The sequence below is a fragment of the Ochotona princeps genome, chromosome 31 (genome assembly GCF_030435755.1).
Source record: "Ochotona princeps isolate mOchPri1 chromosome 31, mOchPri1.hap1, whole genome shotgun sequence".
Lineage (NCBI taxonomy): Eukaryota > Metazoa > Chordata > Mammalia > Lagomorpha > Ochotonidae > Ochotona > Ochotona princeps.
In genome coordinates this window covers 7455340-7477104 of record NC_080862.1, presented here as the reverse complement: position 1 = coordinate 7477104, position 21765 = coordinate 7455340, and the positions used below count along the sequence as shown (strand labels likewise).

General features: G+C 47.3%; 1 long non-coding RNA gene across 1 annotated transcript in view; it reads left to right on the top strand.

The window, feature by feature from the left end:
• Positions 1 to 8836: 8836 nt before the first annotated feature.
• The window catches only part of LOC131478378 (uncharacterized), a 37142-nt gene continuing 24213 nt past the window's right edge, over positions 8837 to 21765 (top strand). Inside the window, exons 1-2 of the long non-coding RNA XR_009244442.1 lie at positions 8837 to 9174; positions 19847 to 19956. This is a non-coding gene — a long non-coding RNA (uncharacterized LOC131478378). The remainder of the gene's footprint in view (positions 9175 to 19846; positions 19957 to 21765) is intronic.

Here is a 21765-nt window from a genome sequence, read left to right as displayed (position 1 = left end):
ATTGTGATGCACAGAGAGGCTGGGGGACCAGCACGCTCGGTGTCACATGTTGGGGAAGGGCCACGTGTCCTCCTCTGACTCAGAGCCTCATGACCCTTCGGGTTTATGATAGCATATGTCGTTCCATTTTACTCTCTTTCTTCACTCTGCTGTCTTCTGCTGAGCTATGGATGTTTACCCACAAACTGGTTCCTTGTCCTGCTCGCTTAGCCCTGGAGATGGGAACCCTAGGACAGAGCAAGACGTTTGATCTTCTTGATGCTTTCTGACGAGGTCACCTTGAGCTGGCTCTGTGTGTGTGTGTGTGTGTGTGTGTGTGTGTGTGTGTGTGTGTAAGGCCTTGTTTCTCTTCCAGGTGAGCTCACTGTGGTTCCCTTCCTTGGCCTTCCACCAACATACCCTACAGGTCCAAGTGTGGTGATGCCTGGACTAGCCCCAAGTTTATGCAAGTTACTCATTTTTTATTGCTCCTGCAACAAATCCCACACATGTGATAGCTAGATGCAACACAAGGTTATATGCCAGGCCTGCAGGACTAGAGTCCAAAGTCAGTTTCACTGGGCTAACGTCAAACCTCAGCAGGGCTGCCTTCCAGAGGCTCCGCCTGCCTCTTGTTAGAGGATGTCTGTAAGCACATGGAGTCCATTGGCTGACCTACGTAACCTCCCCGTCTCACAATCCTCAACTGAGTCCCTTCCACAAAGCCCCCTTTTCCACATGGAAAGCAATGTATTCCCGGTTCCAAGGACTGGCTATGGTTTGGATATGTCTGGAGGACTACACGTGGCTGTGTTTTTCCCCTTTCTCAGTCCCCCCACACCCACACTATATAAACAGACTCCTCGTATGCTAGTCTTCCTCAAGGTAAACAACAGCCAACTTTATTGATTTTTCCTTGCAGGGTGAGTCATCCTGTGCAGTTGTTTAAAAATAAACTCACTTAGCACTTAACCACCATCTTTCCAAGGAGATGAACAGATTCTGGCAGTTAACTGATAATTTCGAGCCTCCTAATTGAAATATCAAAAGTACACTCACTGCATAAACTATAGCTGTCTTAAAGGATAAGAAAAACACAAAGGAGGGCCTGGCGTGGTAGCCTAGTGACTAAAGTCCTCGCCTTGCATGCGCCAGCATCTCAAATGGACACTGGTTCATGTCACGATGGTCCTGCTTCCCATCCAGCTCCCTGCTTGTGGCCTGGGAAAGCAGTCAAGGATGGCCCAAAGCTTTGGGACCTGTACTTGCGTGGGAGACCCCGAAGCAGCTCCTGGCTCATGGCTCCTGGCGTTGGATTGGCTCAGCCCCAGTCATTGTGGCCACTTGGGGAGTGAATCAAAGCCAGCTCCCTGCTGAAAAATCTGGGAAAGCAGTGGCGGTCAGCCTAAGTGCTTGGCCTCTGTACCCATATGTGAGACCTGGAAGAAGCTTTTGGCTCCTGGCTTAGGACCTGTCCAGCTCCAGCCATAGTGGCCACTTGGGGAGTGAACCAGCAAATGGAAAATCTCTGTCTCTTTTCTTCTCTCTGTGTAACTTTGCCTTCCAAATAAATAAATCTGCCCTCTTCTAGTTCACTATCCAGATGACCATAACCAGGAGCCAGAGCCACATCCAAGTACTCACACATGGGTGGCACGGGCTCACGCTAGCCATCACCATTACACACTGGCAGAAAGCTGGAATCAAGACAGCCCGGGACTTGAACCCAGTTACTCCTTTATGGTACGCAGACCCTGACAATCGGATAAGGTTGTAACGTAAAGGGTGCAGCATCTGGCTGAAGGCACAGGAGAACTCTGGGGAGATGAGCCACAGGTTGAGTTCTAGAGGTATGAAAGAGGCAGCTTGGGGAGGTTGCAGGGAGCATATTCCGTACACAAAGAACAGGCCTGGAGCACCTGGCATCTGGGACCTGGGCAAAGGAGCAGGGGCCAGGCTCAGCGGGACACTGACGGTGAGCCGGGCCCATGGCACAGCCATGGTCTGTGGTGTAGAAACACACAGGAGCATGGGGTGTCAGTGTTGTGGCTAGGAGTGATGGGCTGCGGGTCAGGGTGTGGTACCAGCTTCATTTACAAAGATAGAGGGTTCTTGGAAGGAATAAAACATGGGACTGAGGTGCAGTCTTGATGAAGATCTGTCTAGGGTGCACTCGGGGGTCAGTGAGTTGGGGAAGAGAGGAGGTAGAGAGAAGGAATGAAGAATGCATTCTCAAGATCCTGTGTAACCATTAGTAAACTGTGGGAAACCATGGAAAGAGTCAGCTGGCTGTAGCTGATTTAGATCCGGCTGAGCCTGCTTTGCGTCGGCTGCTGTGTGGGACAAGGTTTACCTTACAACCCATGAAGGTCTGCATGGTCAGGTGCACTCACATCTCAGGGATCCAGGATAAGTACAGAGAGGGCTCCTAGAGTCCCTCGTCGCTTCTGCCCCCTTCCATCCAGTCTACGCAGAAGGCATCCTCTAACCAAAGACTTGAGCACGAGAGCCCCTCCTGCTGCCCTGTCCTCTGGCTCTGGGTGGTGAATACTTGGCATGAGCACACCATCCCTGCCCTTGAAAGATTAGTAATAGATCACCTATTCACTTTTCAAATGTCCCCAATTAGGACAGTACACTACACTGTCATATTGCAATGCTTTGCCTAAGCTTGAACTTCTCCAGAACTGCAATATTAAAGAGGAATATTAAGCCCACGAGCAATACAGACAACATTAAGTTAGATATAAATCTAAATACAGCCATGGAGAGTCAGAGAAACTCTAGTTTTTTGTTTTGTTTTGAGATTTATTTATTCTCATTGAAAAGGCAGATTTACAAAGAGGAGGAGAGATAGAAAGATCTTCCATCTCCCGGTTCACTCCCCAAAGGGCTGCAATGGCTGGAGTTGAGCTGATCCCAAGCCAGCAGCCAGGAGATCCCTCTGGGTCTTCCACATGGGTGCAGAGTCCCAAGGCTCTGGGCCATCCTCTTTGCTCTCCCAGGTCACAAGCAGGAAGCTGGATGGGAAGTGCAACAGCCAGCACACAAACTGGCACCCATACGGGATGTTGACTCTTGCAGGTACAAAATTAGCCAACTGAGCCGTCAACTCTAGTTTTACGAACTTAGTCACATACTAGATAGCTTCCACATACTAGACAGCCAAACACGGCTGAATGTGGATGACACACGGCACACTGTTGAGCACCCTTGGGTTAAACAGGGCTCCTCCAAAGCACCACGACCATCTTCTCAGAAGAGTCCACTCTACAGCAGAGGTCACATGATCCACCTGTGTGACTCCCACTCAAGAGTACCTCTGTCTCAAGACAGGAAGCTGCCACATCCGGGAAAGACATCCCAAGCGGGACAGTGCGGCTGTGACCACTCAGTTTTCCAGATCCTTTTCTGGCAGTTTCCCATTAGCTGCTCTGGCATACGGCTGCTTTCCAAGCTCCATTTCTAAGAGACTGACGCACAGCTACGCTGCGGAACCGCTGTGCTGGGCTGTGGTCCCTGGTCCTGGGGAGGAGTCGTGTGTCTGAATCCGAGGATGATTCAGCAAAAACGTCTTACTCATCAGCATACAGCTGTTCATGATCTCACCAGTGTATCCTTGTGCTCTGTTCTGTCCTCCCTGCTGATGTCTGCGACTGAGCTCTGAGGTTCCCCTCACCCTTCTAGGTGCCCCTGAGTTTGGCCACTTGAACCCAGGAAACTAGTGACTAACCTCACTCCTCCTAGACATGGCTGTTTGGTCTGTAAGGTCACGATCGTCTTATTATGGGACAACTCCACACGCTCTCCTTGGAGCAACTGTCAAATCCTCCAGGGTGACCCTTCAGGTCTAGTCCATGGGGATCCATGGACTGCACTTGGCCCCATATCATTGCCTAGGCGCATTTCCAGTGCTGGTGTAACGAACACCATACATCGGCTAACTCAAAACAACACAAATGGCAGTATTTTGTAGTTTAAAAAACAAAAGTCCCAAATCAGTGTCACTGAGTTAAGTCCTTAGCAGGGCTGGGTTCGGGACACCCTTTCTGCCTTTCCCAGCTTCTAGGAGCCCAACGCATCCCCAGCCAGCAGCCCTTCCTCAAGGTCTTCAGGATAGTTTCTGTCCACCCCTCTGATCCCACTTCTGTCGTCACATCTCTTTCTCAGGCCCTGCCGCCCACTTCTGACAAGGAGGGGTTTAGCTAAGTCAGCTGTTGGCAACATGTCTGTTTCCCTCACTTCTGTCTAAGCCTTAACAGTTTCTCATACGCTTTTCAACATATATATAGTTTTTATTATCTGCAAGAATCTTCATAATGATACATTTCCTCTTGTTCACAAAACCTTGTAACTATCCTTTACATTAATGTATCATAAGAGCTACTTTATATTTATTGCTATTGTGGTGATATTACCAATATTGCATAAAAAAAAAGTCAGGACTAGGCTGAAAAAGTCCAAGATGGTTTTGTTGTACCCACAGTATTTTTATCAATGAAGAATGGTATTCTGTGGAAAACAAAATGTTACATCAGTTGCATAAATAACAGATAGGGGGCCATTTCACAATTCCAGGTATCCCATCTCACTTTCTCTCTCTATGAATCTGATTGAGGTACTTCCCAAAGGCAAACGCACACAAGTTTCATCTTTTTCTCCAGCATATTTCACCTAACATAATGTTTTCAGCATGTATTCATGTTGCAGTATGTATCTGAAATTCATTTATAAAAATATTATAATACTTGGGGCTGGCATAATGGCTCAATGTCCTGGCCACTCCACTTTCTGTTGAACTCCTTGCTTATAACCTGGGAATACAGCAGAGGATGGCCCAAGTGCTTGGAACCCTGTGCCCACGTGGGAGACCCGAAGAAAGCTCCAGACTTTGGAATGGCTCAGCACTAGCTGTTGCAGCCATCTGGGGCGGGGGGTGGGGCTGGGAAGCAGTGAATTAGCAGATGGAAGACCTTTCTCTCTGTCTCTCCTATCCGTAAATCTGCCTTGTCAATAAAAATAAATAAATCTTTAAAAATACTATAATAATCCATAATGCTCCACTGTATGTATTTGCCACAATTTTCTCCATTCATTCCTGTGTCAGTGGGCATTGGGTTGTTTCTGCCTTTTGGAAAACATCAATAATGATGCTATGAATGTGGAGTCCAAGTGTCTGTTTGGGTCCCCACTTCCACTTCTTGATGTACACTTAGCCAGTGCTGAACCAGGGGATTCAAGGATTTACTGAGGAGCCACCCGATTCTTCATCCCAGTCGCTGCGTCGTTTCGATCCACTGTGCACAGGGTTTCGATTTCTCTTCTTTCGTGTCTGTACTTCCCATTTTCCATTCCTGCTTTCTCTTTCAGCGGCAGTCGCCCTAAGGCACGTGTAGCATCTCAACGTGGCTTTGGCTTTGCGTCTCCCTAACGACTACAGGTAACAGGCCGACTCCCACACGTTTCCTGGTCACTTATAAACCTCTGGAGAGATGTCTGAGTTCTTCCCCTTTCCTGAGTTGGCCTTTCTCTGTTGCTGTGGGAGTTCATAAAACCTCTACGTGGAAATCCTAACCTCAAGGTGACTATATTTGTAGATAGGGTTCCTAAGGAGGTAATTAAGGTTAAATGAGTTCATAATGGGTGAGACTCCAATCAGATAGGCCCGGCGTCCTGATAACACATGCAAGAGGAATGAGGAATGACAGGGAGCTTTCTGTTCTAGCTCTCTCTCCCACAGTAAGACAGCAGACAAGAAACTGTCTGTATCCCACTGCCTTCCTAATACAAATAACTTTAGGAAAAAAAAATTTCTTGGAAAGGCAGATATACAGAGAGGAGGAGAGACAGAGAGAAAGATCTTTCCACTGTTTCCCTCTCCAAGTGGCCACAACGGTTGGAGCTGAGCCAATCTGAAGCCAGGAGCTAGGAGCTTCTTCTGGGTACCCGTGTGGGTGCAGGGTCCTAAGGCCTTGGGCCGTCCTCGACTGCTTTCCCAGGCCACAAGAAGGGAGCTGGATGGGAAGTGGAGCAGCCAGGATCTGAACGGAATCCCGGCGGATGCAAGGTGAGGAATTTAGCCACTATGCTATGGCGCACGGTCCAAAATACAATTTTTTTTTTTTAAAATATAAACTGCACACTCCCCCAAAGAAGCTGAAAAAAATTTACAAATCATTTTTCTACAGAAAGGTTTTGTAGAATAGATAAAATTCTCCATAAATGGGGGCTGGCATTGGTGGCACAGTGGGTAAAGCCGCTGGCTGTGATGCCAGCATCCTACAGAGCACCAGTCTGAGTCCTGATCCAGCTTCCTGCTAATGCAGCTAGGAAAGCAGCAGATGATGGACGGCCGAAGCACTTGGGGGCCCCTCCCTGATATCCATGTAGGAGATCCAGATGAAGTTACAGAGCTTTGACCAGGCTCAGCCCTGGCCAGTGCAGCACTTGAGGAGTGAGTGAACCAGTGGAGGGAAGACCGCTGTCTTTTCTTCTCTGTAACTTTGCCTTTACATAGAATGGACAAATCTTTAGAAGTTACAAAAAAAAAAAAAATCGAACAGGCACTTTCCCAAAGAAGAGAAACAGATGCGAACAAAAGAAGATATGCTCATTATTAAATGTTTAAAAAAAATGAAACAGAAAACTACTATGGCTTCCATGGATACACCTTACAGTGATGGACAGGCAGAGGAAAAAAATTCCCACTGGCGGGGATGCAAACTGGTACACCCGTTTTGAAAAGCATGTTGGGAGTTTCTTAGGATGAGACCCAGTGATGCCAGTTACCTAAGAGAATGAAGACATGTGTCTACAGAAAGCAAGCTGTGTGTGAATATTTGTGGCTGGAAATCATTCGAACATACATCAACTAGTCACTGGTAAAAGGTGATCCCAATAGATAACTATTCAAATACAGACCTTTAGCCTTGATGGAGTGGATCTGTCAGACTGGGCAGCCCTGGGCCATTCATGGACGCTCTCAAAGACACCTCCATGAGTCAGAGGCTGATGGCGTCAAAATCCTCCATGAGGCATCTCCATGGGACTCCCGGAGGATATTCAGGACAGCATGACCAGTGTCACGTGGTGATGGCCACATCTGAGAGCCACCAAGTATTGGCCAAGGCTGGTGGCCACTGAGGGATGGAGCAAGCATGGTTCCCAGCCTCTCCTCGTTCCCTTCCCTTCCCCGCCCCAGACACTCCCACCTAGCCCTCCACTAAGGGGTCTTTACAAGGCAGCTTCCCTCAGGCTCTCTCCAGCTCATCTTGTTCTCTTCACAGACACGAAGCATGGGCCAGACATCTGCAGACAGTATTACCTGCCAAACCCAGTATACTCACGCCACGGAGATCAAGAATTACTCTGGGGCCTGGTGCAAATGGCTCAGAGGATGAAGTCCTCACCTTGAACGCCCTGGGATCCCATATGGACACTGGTGTGTGTCCCAGTGGCCCTATGTCCCATCCAGCTCCCTGCCTGTGGCCTGCGAAAGCAGTCGAGGACTGCCCAAAGCTTTGGGACCCTGCACCCGCGTAGGAGACCCCGAAGAGGCTCCTGGCTTCATATTGGCTCAGCTCTGACTGTTGCAGCCACCTGGGGAGTGAACCAGAGGATGGAAGACCCTTCTCTCTGTTTCTCCTTCTCTCTGTGAATTTGCCTTTCCAATAAAAATAAATAACTCTCAAAAGCAGCAGCAGCAGCAGCAGCAGCAGCAGCAGCAATAACTTCTTCTGGGGATCTGAGGTGTAGGCCTGGGAACTTCACTTTATCAGATGGAAATTACTGACAGTTTATCCACATACAAGAGCCTAGGAGTTTCTGTTCAACCAGACTTCGGGTGGAATACTTGTACAGCCTGGGACAACCAGAAAATACAAAATACATGTAACCTCTTCTAAGAATTCATCTACATTCACTTCCCATCGTGTGGCTGGGTATTCGGGGACTTGGCCAAGCATGGCGGGGCTGCAATGGCGATTTTAGGCACACAGGACATCAGACATCATTTGAGACCAGAGGCAAACCACACCTGCCCTTGAATCAGCGCTTCCTGATTTGTACCTCGTGACTCGAGAAAAACGCACGGCTGCACCCAGTAGCGCCTCGGTTGCTATTTGAGTACAGGGTTATGCCGACCTCACAGAGTGGTGGCTGTGAGGGCTTCAGGCGAGTCATCCAATGGAAGGCACAAAGTGTCTTCTATAACAACAACAACAACGCCGCCGTGAGGCAGTCAATTACAACCTGGTCTTCAGGTGAGAAACCTGACGCCCACGGCTCCTTCCTTCGCCCGACTGAAAACAGGGGACAAAACTGGAATTTACCTGGTTCTTTCCGGCTCCAGAGCGTGGGGTCTCGAAGCCGCGGAGCCTCCACGCCCGTCACCATCAACATTATAAATCAGCTTTTCCCTGTCCGGCTGCCAGAGGGACAGAGCACTCGCCCAGCACAACCTGACCCTCACTTTGTGCACTGAGGGTCGCGCCGGGAGGCTCCCTGGGTTTCCTATCCTGGCTTTGTGGGTGGGTTACAAGCCCACTTCTCTGAGGGAAGTTGTAGGACGTCCTACCACAGGTGCGCATTCCCGCCCAGGACCAAAGGACAGGAGGGCCAAGTGTGCGCATGCCGACTGTAGCGCAGCGACCCCTTCCCGGAGCCAGACGCGGTGAGCTGTGCACACGGTTCAGGACTACATTTCCCATAACCGCCCCGTCACGCACCAGCGTCCCCCTTGCGTCGTCCCCTGCGTCGTAGGCGGCTGGGTGGCAGAATCCAGGCCTGACTCACCTTTCCAGGTTCTGTGACCGCCCCTAAACGCTGCGGGTAACACGTAGACTGGCAAGTAGGAATATTAAAGAATGCTACAGTTGTTCTTAAATTAAAAAAAAGCATATTCCAGAGGCCAGCTCCATGGAGCAGTGAGCTAAGCCTCTGCTGTACCAGCATCCTACAGGGGCTGGTTGGTGTCCCGGCTGCTCCCATCCAGCTCCCTGCTTGTCGCTTGGGAAGGCAGGAGAGGACGGCCCTTTGGGTCTTGGGACCCTGCACGGGACGTGGGAGACCTGGAAGGAAAGTTCCTGAGTCTTGACTTTGGGTCAGCTCCGCTCCGGCGAGGGGAAAGCTTTCAGTACTACATAAAATATGAATCAGCATCCTGTTGCTTTTTTACCTCACGAGGAGCCCAGATGAGTACGTACTTGGCCGATATTACTTCATAAAAACAATATATAGTTTCCTAAGAAATGCAAAGTTCAGGATTAGACCTTGTTCCCATGGGGTGGGGAAAGGGACGGAGTCCAGAAGTTCGAGCGACCCATGGGAACCCAAGCGGAAAGCGTGCTTCCTCAGCAGCTTCTCCAAGAAGTCCGAGGCGCCAGGACGCCCCGGGACCCGGCGGAGCGAGGTCTCCAGCGCAGAGCCGGCCCCGAGGCCCACCCCGGCAGGCGGGAGCAGGGGAGGAGGGGGGCCAGCTGTCCTCCTGCCCTGCGCACCTTGGGTGTGGGCGCGCACCTTGGGGTGGGCTGCGGTGGGGTTCCCTCTGCCCGCCTGCACCTGCGCGCGTCCCTTGGCTTCGCTCGGCCGCACCCCGGGGCGTCCTCCCGCCCAGTGACTGGCCAGCAGGTGCCTGGGGTGGGGCCGGGCGTTGAAGCTGCATTCCCAACCTGGAATGCGTCTGCGGTTGTCTACCCTATTCAGTATCTGTGAGATTTCCTCCAGGATCAAAAAGTGTTTTCCCGCTCATCGATAACCAAATATTTTCTTTCTTTCTTTCTTTCTTTCTTTCTTTCTTTTTTTTTTTTTTTTCATGACATGACGTCTTCTGTATAAAAACTGTGGAATGTGTGATGCAGACATGAAGCGCACCAGTGTAATAATTAACGGCCGCCTTGGGTCGTTTTGTAATAAGCTTGGCAACTTGATGTTCTGTTCTGTTCTGTTCCGAGCAGGTCTGTGAAACAGGGCATGTCACTTTTGGAAACATTGGAGTTTGGGCTATTTATTGCGTAGTAGAAATCTGTTTAAAGGCATGTGGTAAACATTGGAATTTTTGCTCTTACCTGGGCTCACCGTTAGACCAGAGGAGACTCATGGCTCCTGACTTCAGATTGCTTCAGCTCTGGCCATTGCAGCCTTTTGGGGAGTGAGTCAGCAGATGAAAGATCTTTCCCGCTCTGTCTCTGTGATTCTGCCCTTTTGATAAAAATAAATTTAAAAATAATTGTATGCAGTAACTCTTTGTTTAGAAGAAATGCCTAAACAATTAATGCATTGGAGAGAAAGAAGTAACACACCTGTGCATTTAACAAGCATTGAGAACCTGCTGTATGGCAGACATGCTAGGTGCTGACAGAATCACAAGAGGTGAAATAGTTACATTCCAACTCTTTATCAAGTCCCAGCCTCTTATTGTTAAGAAGCAATAGAACACAGAAGGCCTTCTAATGAAGGGGACTCTGTGACTTGTGGCTGTGGGAACCTGTGTTGTCATATCAGGCTCGATGTGAAAAGAAGGGAGTGTTACCAGAACCTGACCCGTTCCAGACCAGCCCTGGAGGAACTGTGGCTTTAAGAAGAGGAACATGGGGCGGTCAGGGTGGCTCAACAATCTTCCACCTGCAGTGCAAGCATCCCATGTGTGCGCTGGTTCCTCCCCTGGCTGTTCCACTTGCGATCTGGCTCCTGTTCTAGCTCCCTGCTAATGGCCTGGGAAAGCAGCAGAGGATGGCCCTAAAGTTCTGGGCCACTGCACCCATATGTGAGACCCAGAAGAAGCTTTTGGCTCCTGGCTTCAGTTCAGCTACAGCTATTGGGGCCACTTGGGGAGTGAACCAGCAGGTGGAAGATCTTTCTCTCTGTCCTTTCTGCAAATCTGCCTTAAAAAAGAAGAAGAGCATGAAGATCAACTCATGGCATAGCATTCAATGTCAGAGACACAAATATCCCAGCCCCGCTTGGGTTTCAGCCCCCGGTATCCTATCCCTGGGCTGGCATTTCCATCCTCCCATTCTGTGGCATTCCTACCAATGCATCCACCTCTTTTCCTCTAGGGCTCCTTACTAATTTTACAATTATATTCCTCCCTGGACTTCCAGTCCACTGACTCAGCCATTTGGGATGAATGTCATGATGTCTCCTTCCACACAAGATGAGCATCCAAATATACCCACCCCTGAGCCCTGCCCGCTGGGAGGGTGTGTATGACACAGCCTTTACGGGCCTTCGCTGAGTGGGGCTGTAAGGCAGTAGCCACTCACCGGCAGGTGATGTACTGTACCTTGCAGACATACCCACAACCCAGGCAGGTGCTTTATCCTCCCCTGTTAAAGGTTTATAGTGGGCTTCCCACAGGGCTGTAAGGGACTCTGAAGGTCATGTGTGGAGGCACAGAATAGAAACACCCTGTGGAGGTGAGCCATTTGCTTAGGGTTTACTCATGCTTTTTGGTCCTGTTTTGTTCTGGTCTCGTATTTATCATTTCATTTTGTAAAGGAATAGCTTTACAAACATCCCATGCTCTGATTCAGTGAAACATTATACAATTTTATGTTGGATATATACTGTGCATTCCATTTTCAGGAATTTAGTTTCTACCAGGAGCCAAATCAAAACCAAAAGCTGCCTTTTTTTTTTTTTTTTTTAAAGGAGGCTAGTAAACGTAAAATGAAGGTGTTAAAGAATAAAACTGGCTGGAGGAATTGCTATAGAACACCCTCCCCGCAACCTGGTCCACTCACCTGACATGCAATAAGCCAAGTGTTGACGTTGGGGTGGTAGAAAAAAAAAAGGCAGTTTATTTGCAGTGTGCAAAGAGTCAAGCAGCTGTCACTTAATTCTTGGACTTCCTGAGGTATTAAGGTTGTGAATGTTACGGATTAAAGTAGGGATTACGTGGTGAGCGGGGGTCACTGGTCAGTTCACAATGTCTGTGGCCTTCTTTGAGTTGGTCAGCTAAAGGAGGCTATGATGGCAAAATGGGCACCAGCCTGCCTGGGTTCCACGGGTAATTGGTTGCTACCTTGTTTGACTGGGGCTTGACATGTGTGAAAAATATTTCCACATAGAGTCTAGCGGTAGGCTGTTAACTGTAGAGGTTGCCATTGAATTCTGAGCCTTGGGATCCGGAATGCTGCTGTCCCAGTCCAACCCTTGCACCGCTCTTTGAGTGTAGAGAGTTGATCTTTACGAAGGAGTGACTTAGGATCACAGAACAGAGGAACTGCAAACCAAGGGAGAGGCTGGGACTTGATAAAACCGATATCAAAGGGATGGAGATTTGGTTCCAAATGCAAGCCTTACTCCAAAAATCCTGCGAATTTGAGCTATAGAGACTTTCTCCAATCTGGTATACCTTATCATTTATTTAGGTAGCGATTGATTTTGTTGAAGTAGTTTTTTTTTTTTTTTTTTAATTTTAGGAGTATCTGTAGTACTAGGGAGAGCATACATTCTTAGGTTCTGATTTTAAGGGAAAAGCAATGAGTTTTTAGACATGAAATGTGATGTTAGCGTTAGTTGCAGTTTAATAGGTTAAAGAAATTCCCTTCTATTTTTGTTTTCTGAGAGTGATTATGAATGGATGTTGAATTTCATCAAACACTTTTCCTGTCTCAGTTAATACGCTTGTGTGGTTTTCTTCTTTTGCTTAATTACAGACTATATTGACTGATTTTTAAATACTGAACCAGTTTCACGTTTGTAGAATAAACCACAGTCGGGTTGCTGTTGTTTATTTTTTTATGGATATGATTTACAGTTGGAGAATTCCGTGGATGTGTTCATAAAGAACATGGATCTATAGTTTCCCTTCTTTATTCTTTTCTGTTAGTAGTTTATCATCTTTTCCAAAACTCCCATCACTTTTGGATTGATTTTAGCTGTTTATTTTCGTGTTTGCCGGGCCTGGGGCTACAGCCAGGAAGTAGCTGAGAAGTCAACCCAGGTTTTCCGGGTGCGTGGGCAGGTTTGGAACATTCCCCCTCCCTCCTGAGATCTGCACTGGCAGGAAGCAGGTGTCAGGAGCTGAAGCTGAGAGGCAAACCCAGCCACCAAGTCAGCAGCCTTAGCGTCCTAATGCCCACGCAGGGGGAGTCGTTTGTCAGGAGACTGCCCTAGAGTAAGCAGGGTGACGAGAATGCCTGTCCCGGAGCTGGTACTGTTGCTCAAGATAGTGGGCATTTCTGGAAGCTTCCCTTTTTGCCGGTGCCCCTCGGTGTTGCCTGCACAGCACGTGTCAGTGGTCAGGATGTGACAGGACAGAAAAAGGACAGTTAAAAAAAATGATGTAGGGCCCGGCGGCATGGCCTAATGGATTAAGTCCTCACCTTGAACGCCCCCAGGATCCCATATGGGCGCCGGTTCTAATCCCGGCAGCTCCACTTCCCATCCAGCACCAGCCGTTGCGGTTGCTTGGGAAGAATCATTGGACAGAAGATCTTCATCTCCGTCTCTCCTCCTCTCTGTATATCTGCTTTCCCAATCAAAATAAATAAATCTTTAAAAAAAATAAAGACACCGAGGAAGAAGACAGGTGACCCAGAGACCTCAGGCTTTGGGGACTGTAAGGTGATAAGCTTTCCTTACATCTCTCACCTACAGACAAAGTAGCACAGAAGCCAAAGATACAGAAGGGCAAAAAGGCACCAGGGGAAGTCCATTCTCCTTTCCAAAGGTTTGGGAATGGATGGCCTACAGAAGGAAACCTTCTAGCAGTACCAGTGTGTTCTAGCCAAATAGCGGCAGGAAAGCCACACCACTTCCCACCCCGACAGAAGCAAACGAGGCGATCTTTTTCTCCAGCCGTCGATCGGCAGGGCTGAGCTCGGAGCTCATTGATCACCTGCCTGGCAGAAACAGGTGGCAGTTATCTGGTTTCCCCGCTAGGAGAGTGACAGAGAAGCTGAGATTCTATCCACCACCTGACACTAGGCACAGTGCTCTAGACGCACAGCTCTTCCCAGGGCAGTGCGAAGCCACGGGCTGTGCCTACACACCCAGGCGGTAGCGGTGGTACTTGGGCAGGCAGTGAAGGCAGAGCCTGTTATGACCACACTTCACACTTTGCGTGCCTGTCATAGAGGTCCCCAGGGGAACTGTCCCTAGCCACCTCCACTTGGCCGTCACCAAGCACAACGGAGTGGTGTCAGTCATGAGTCAAGTCTTCTGCCTTTTCCTCTCCTCCCCCTTACATTGGGGGGGAGGAGCCAATCAGGGAACTGATCTCACAACCCGACTCAGGGGCAACAAGGTTGCATGAGTCAGTGTCCCACTTGGGCCGGGAAGGTGACTGCAGGGTGAAGAAGGTCTGAACTTTCACCCCACCCATCTGCAACAATGCAGGGTGAGTCAGTGTCCCATTTATGCCAAGGTGTTTGGGAGGAGTCTTAACAGGAAGCTGAACAAACATTCCTGCCTTGTGCGTGCACTAGACCTGCTGAGGAAAACATAAGCAGAATCCACACTCTCATAGTACAATATGTAAAGTGTGTGGGGTACAACAACAACAACAACAACAAACTCACAACAAAAAAAGGACAATGCACAGACATTGGCAGTCAGAGAACTCAGACAAGGAATTGTAGGTACTCAGCATAGAAATGCCTTTGCCAGCAATGACGATTTCTTTGTTAAAGATTTGTTTATTTGTTCACTGGAAAGGCAGGGCCACAGAAAGAAGGAGAGACAGAAAGACCTTTCATCTGCTGGTTCACCCCCCCCACCAAGTGGCCACAACACCAAGAGCTGAGCTCATCTGAAGCCAGGAGCCAGGAGCTTCCTCCAGGGCTCCCACATGGTTCATGGTGTGAAGGCTTTGGAACGTCCTTGACTGCTTCTCCAGGCCACAGGCAGGGATCTGGATGGGAAGTGGAGCAACCAGGACACAAACTCGTGCCCACATGGGATCCTGGTAGTGCATGCAAGGTGAGGGTTTAGTCACTGAGCCAACATAGGGGCCTACAATATATTTTTTTTTTGAACATGAACAAACAAAAAATCTAACCAAAGAAGGAAAAATTATTTTTTCTTAAAGATTTATTTATTTTTATCACAAAGTCAGATATACAGAGAGGAGGAGAGACAGAGAAGAAGATCTTCCGTCCAATGATTCACTCCCCAAGTGAGCGCAACAGCCCGAGCTGAGCTAATCTGCAGCCAGGAACCTGGAACCTCTTCCGGGTCTCCCACGCGGGTGCAGGGTCCCAAAGCTTTGGGCCGTCCTCGACTGCTTTCCCAGGCCACAAGCTGGGAGCTGGAGGGAAAGTGGAGCTGCCGGGACTAGAACCGGCGCCCACATGGGATCCCAGCACGTTCAAGGCAAGGACCTTAGCCACTAGGCTATGCCGCCGGACCCAAGAAGGAAAAATTATTTTAAAAACCAAGTGGAAGTTAGAAAACTGAAAGATATAGTCAGCAAGGCAGGTATTTGGCGTAACAGTTAAGAAACTACTTGGGGGCCTGGTACCATAGCCTAGTGGCTCAAGTTCTCACCTTTCACGAACTGGGATCCCATATGGGTGCCTGTTCTAATCCCGGCAGCTCCACTTCCTATCCAGCTCCCTGCTTGTGGCCTGGGAAAGCAGATTGAGGACGGCCCAGAGCCTTGGGACCCTGCACCCACGTTGCGAACCTGGAGGAGGCTCCTGGCTCCTGGCTTCGGATCGGCTCTGCTCCAGTCATTGCAGGCACTTGGGAAGTGAATCATCGGACGGAAGATCTTCCTCTCTGTCTCTCCTCCTCTCTGTATATCTGTCTTTCCAATAAAAATAAATAAATCTTTTTTTTTTTTTTTTTTGAAAAAACTGCTTGGGATGCCCACATCTCATATCAGAGTTCCTGGTTCAAGTCCTGGTTCTGCTTCTGATGTGTGCCCTGGGTGACTTCAGGTGACAGCTCAAATATTTGGGGTGCGACCTCATTTCTGGGAGGTCAGGATTGAGTTCTGGACTCCTGGATATTTATGTGGTTTCCAAGCTTTGAGAAATTTTGGTTTATTTTGTAAGATACTTGTTCAGTCTCACTTTCTGCCCGGATGCTGATGACACATACGTTAACTCCTTTGGTATTGTCTCGCAGGTTTCTGAGTTGCCGTCATTTTAATTTCTTCCCCTGTTGCTCACATTGGATTAATGTAATTGATCTACCTCAGGGTTCATTGATTCTGTCCCTGGTTTTGGGGGAGTGAACCAGTCAATGCAAGATCTCTCTGTCTTTCAAATGCAAAAGAAAAATAAATTTAGCAACACATATACTAAGGTTATAGAGTGGACACAATGGAAGATTGGGGATAGAATTGGTGAACAGAGCTTAAATGGAAATAAGGTTTTTGAACTTTACCAGGATTGATTTGACATGCTTTATTTGCTTACTGTAATACTTTGAGTAACCACTTAAAAAGTACGAAGCTATACACGGCCATTTGTTGGACAATGATGTGGGCTGAGTCTGACAAGTGTCTAAGGCAGTTTCGTCATTGTGTGAGCATCACAGCATTGCTCACACAAACCTAGAAGGTACAGAGTACTAGAGCTAGGCTACACAGTGTGTGTGTATGTGTGTGTACCTTTATGTATGTATATACCGACACACGTGGCATAGCCTGTAGCTCCTAGAACTATGGTGAGCAAAGCAGCACACAATCAAATCAAACACAAGAGAAAATTATGTAATCAAGAGACTCAGTAAGCCTGAGTAGTATAAGAATGAGGCTGCCCTAACACAGCCTGCTGTTTTACAGTAAATTCAAAACATTTTAAAAACATGTATTTATTATTTATGTAAAGGAGAGAGAGGTGGGGGGAGGGAGGTAGCAAGGGAAGGAGAGAGAGGGAAGAGAGAGAGATCTTTTATTTGTTGGTTTACTTCCCAAATGTCCACAATAACCAACAGTCAGGACTGAGCCAGGCCAAAACAAGGAGCCTGGAACTCCATCTAGATCCCCAGGTGGGTAATAGGGACTCAAGTTTCTGCTGCCTCTGTACGTTGTCAGGCAGCTGGACCTGGGGGCAGAACTACGACGTGAACCAGGCACTCCGCTGTGGGGTGTGGACTTTCCAAATGGTGTCTTCACCACAGTATCAACTACTTGCTCCATTAAGCTTTCGTAAGTAAAAGCAAACTGTAAAATAATTATAAAAAAGCATAATGTAGTAAATACGGCCGCTTCTGGTTAAGACCAAGAGCAGTGCCTGATCTTATTAGTAAATATGTAAACCAAAGATGTAACTGTTTATCACTGTCATCAAGTATTAGGAACTGGGGCCAGCTTTGCTGCAATGCCAACATCCCACCCACATGGGTGCCATTTTGAGTCCCACTTCTGATTTTGTTCCACTTCCCATCCACATGCTTGTCAGTGAGCCTGGGAAAGTAGTAGGAGATGGCCTGAGTTCTGCCACTCACGTGGGAGCCCCATGTGAAGTTCCAGGCTCCTGGTTTTGGCTTTGTCCAGCCCCAGATATTACACTCATTGGAGGAGTGAATCAACGAATCTCTTGTCCCTCATTCTCTGCAGCTCTGCCAGTCAGTTAAGTGCATAAATATTTTTAAAGGAGTATTATGTACTATATATAATTGCACGTGCTACAGTTTTACACAGCTGGCAGCTCAGCAGGTTTGTTTACACTGGCACCACAACAAACATACGAGTAGTGTATTTATTGTTCTGTGATGTTTATGATGCCTGTGGTATCACTGGGCACAAGGGAGCATTTCAGCTCCTTTATAACCTTGTGGGGCCACCTTCATATGCACAGTCCATTGTCAGCTGAAATGTTATGTGGCACAGCACTGTACTCAAAAATATTACAAATAAATCATTCTACAATTCTAATAGATGTTCAAATGACCCATGAGGGGGTTACGGAAAATGGGAACAGCAAACAGAACACAGAGCAGACTTCAGCTCCAATATATCAGCATTGCCTTGAATACAATTGAGCTAATTATGCTAATTAAAAGTTAGATTGGCAGTCATGATCCAAAAAGATTTCCACAAGAAACTGACTTCAAGTATAATAATGACACAAGTGGGTAGGAAATAAAAGGATTAAAAAAACTCACTGCTTGTCAGAGCTGACATCCCATATGGGCACTGGTTCCTATCCCAGAGCTCCATTTCCTGATCTAGCTCCCTGCTTCTGGCCTAGGAAAGCCCAAAGCCTCAGGACCCTGCACCCCCACGGGAGATGGGGAAGAAGCTTCTGACCCCCAACTTTGGACCAGCTCAGGTTTGGCCCCTGAGGTTATTTGAGAACTGTGTGGTGGGCAGGGTTGGGCTGAACCACAACATCTGGTGGCTTGTGTAAGAGATGGAGCTGGGGACAGAACTGCCTGGGTGAGTATAGCCACCAGTTGTGTGTGTGTAGCCTGTGCGGGTGACAAACTTAGCCGGACCCTGCACTAGCTGGCACACTGAGGAGTCAGGACTGGGATTAGCTCAGGTGAGGTTTCTTTGGGGAACCTCTCCCCTCCCCACCAACTGGACTGCTGGACTCAAAATCCAACCATGGGTAAAATCACAGGATGTGTGGTCTGACCTTGGGATGCATGCATCAGAATTGGGCTTCCTTCATCACTAAAGCCTGGGCAGTGGATAGTATGCCCAGATGTGCATGGGGGTCATGACAGCTCACTGAGGCATGCAGAGGACATCTAGTACCATGCCAAAGGATGGAGGGCAGAACAAATTGGGCAACTCTCCTAGCCAAGCTTTGACAGCCAAGTGTCTTGGCGAGCCGAGACTTTAAGGTGGACTATGTCAGGCAATGGATCTTGGGAAGATTTCCTCAACCTTGGAACAATGAGATTAACGGCATTTCAAAACCATTGAAACCACTGGGGCAGTATCCTCGGAACATGAGGATGGTATCGAGTGGCTGTCCCCCATCCCTGAGTACTGACGTGGTTAGACTTCTGGGAGCAGCCCTCTCCCGTCCTATCCCCTGCTCCCTCAGATGCAGGAAGAGAAAAAAATGGAAACAGTTGTCTTCATCCACTTTCCCACGTACCTCAGCTCTCCCTCTCCTGATCAGTGATTCATATGGGCATTCATCCTCCTCAACTATGTAAACATCATCAAAACTAGAATAAATTTATTTTAAAGAGAATTGTAAAAATGTTAAAGCGTGCATGCATTAAGGGGTGTAAAGTGGGGCAATGCCAGGAGGAGGAGCAGGTGGAAAGCTGAGGAAGTAAAAGTGGCCAGGATTACATCATAAAGAATATTCCTTGGTTTTCAATATTTCCATGAATCTAGCTAAGCTATGGTTGTGTCACACACTAGTCTACATATTACCGTGAAAGTATCTTGTAAAAGTGATTGGCCTCCAAAAGTCATTGGACTTTGAGTAAAACAGATTAACTTGTATCGTATAAGTGGGCCTCCCCAAGTCATTGGAAGACCCTAGAAATGAAAACAGATTTCTTGGAGAAGAGAGAATTCTGCCTCAAGGATATGATAAAAAACACTGTGCCTGAGTGGCCAGCCTGTGAATTTTGGGCTTGTCCCCACAATCTTGTGATTCATTTCTTCAAGAACAGACTTTGGGACTGACATTGGTATGAGAAAATAAGGAACTTGTGGCTGGTGCGGTGGCCTAACAGGTTAGTCCTCTGGCCATTGCGTCCATTTGGGAAGTGAACCAGCAAATGGAAGCTATTTTTGTCTCTCCTTTTCTCTGCAGATCTACTTCTCAAATAAAAATAAATGAATCTTCATGGCTTTGAATAAAGTTTGCAGTGTATGCAACAGTTATCATAGAATAATGGTTTTTTTTCCTTGATAAGCAGATTACTGTAAAAAATAAAATGGTGAGGAGGATCTTCCAGGATTTTAAAAAAGCTTTGTGGTTGTTCTTCTCTATAGGTCAGCAGTAGGAAGAACGGCTACTGAGCTGGGATTCTTAGATGCATTGGAAGTAGTTGGATCTCAGGATGGAAGAAGTTAAGTGGCAGCCCTTAATTACCGAAGACAAGGTAGGATTGGTTACTGGAATGGACAGCAAACTGAAAGCAGTGGTTAATATAGTCTGATTTGCCAAGATACATTACTTCAGTTAAGAAATTTTAACGTTCATGGGACAATTAAAAGATGAAATTATTTTGGTACAAAAATTTTGGAATCTGTGCATAATTTTTTCATAATATGTAGTGTCCACTCTTTTGAAGTACGCTCATATTTTTCAGAAAGGGAGAAAGAATTCTACAAAAAAATCCAAGTGCCTTCCATCTCAGTGAAATTTGGTTTGGAACTTTCTAGTGATTTCTTAAAATTATGGGACCTTCAAATGTTATTGTTTACATACCTAAGGGGTATCGTGCTACTTCATCTAGAAATTGGACCTATTTCTTTTATTTATTTTTATTGGTAAGTCGGATATACTCAGAGGAGGATACAGAGAGGAAGATCTTCTGTCTGCTGATTCACTCCCCAAGTGACCACTATGGCTAATGCTGCACCAATCCAAAGCCAGGAGTTCTTCTGGGTCTGTCACACGGGTACAGGGTCCCAAGGCTTTGGGCCATCCTTCACTGCCATCCCAAGCCACAAACAGGGAAATGGATGGGAAGCGGGGCTGCCGGGATTGGAACCAGCGGCCATATGGGATCCCGGCGCATGCAAGGCAAGGACTTCAGCCGCTAGGCCACCCAGAATTTGACCTATTTCTTTGCTGTCTCCTAAATACGTACACGTTCTGATTCGTAGTTACTACACATGGACTCTCTGCTTGGCCTGGTTTACTCTTGTATTTGCAGCGATGAAAGAGCTGAAATCTGAGTTTAGCTTAATGATTTCTAGTTTGTCTCTGACATGTGATGTCTCCTCCCTTCCAAAGCCAGGACTATTTCCACAGCCTATCCCAATCTTTTCTAGACCTTGGACACATCTCCCTATTAACCAAACACCTGAGATTTGGTAATCACAAGACAAGTTTATTTTTGTTGCCGTTAGGTAACCGCTGAGGTTCCCCTCGCAGAGTGACGTGTCCTGTCACTGGACTTGACAATACAAAACTGGGTCTGGCCCATTCCCAAACCGCATGCTCATGTGGTCTAGACCCAGATCTCAAAGAACTCTCCTTGATATCCTCCTAACATCCATGAATCTGAACATCTGTTCACTTCCCTAAAAAGCGAATGTTTGCCTTTTCAGTTTACCTTTCTTCTTCCAGACTGTCAAATTTTTCTCCATTCAAGAGTTAGTTTAGTTTTGGTGCTCTGCTGTAGAACAAAGTGACTATGGTTAATGATACTCTCTCACACATCTGAAAATAGCTGTGGTTTGTGTACTTCCATAAGTTATCTGCTGTTCCTAACAGAGATGGATATGTTATCATTCTACAGTATATAAGTGTATCAAGATGTATTGCATCATCATATATATGTGTGTATATACACACACACACATATATATTCACACACACACAATTACTACACAAAATCTTGAAAAGTTTAATGAGCAACTGACAAAGAGATCATCTTTCTTCTCATGTGCCATGGGCACATTGAATCAATTATGTTTCCTGATTACACAAGACAGTCAAAGCGTTAAAACCAGAAAGAAGTCCAGGGCAGGTATTTGGCTGAATGAAAAGGATGGTCAGTTAAGATGCCGCATCCCATATGGAAGCACCTGTGTTGGATGCCTAGCTCCAGCTCCTGATTTCAGTTTGCTGCTGATTATCTGAAAGTCAGAGTTACAGAGAGGTAGAACCTCTGGAGTGATCTTCATCCACTGGTTCACTCCCTAGCTGGTCACAATGGCCAGGACTGAGCCAGGCAATT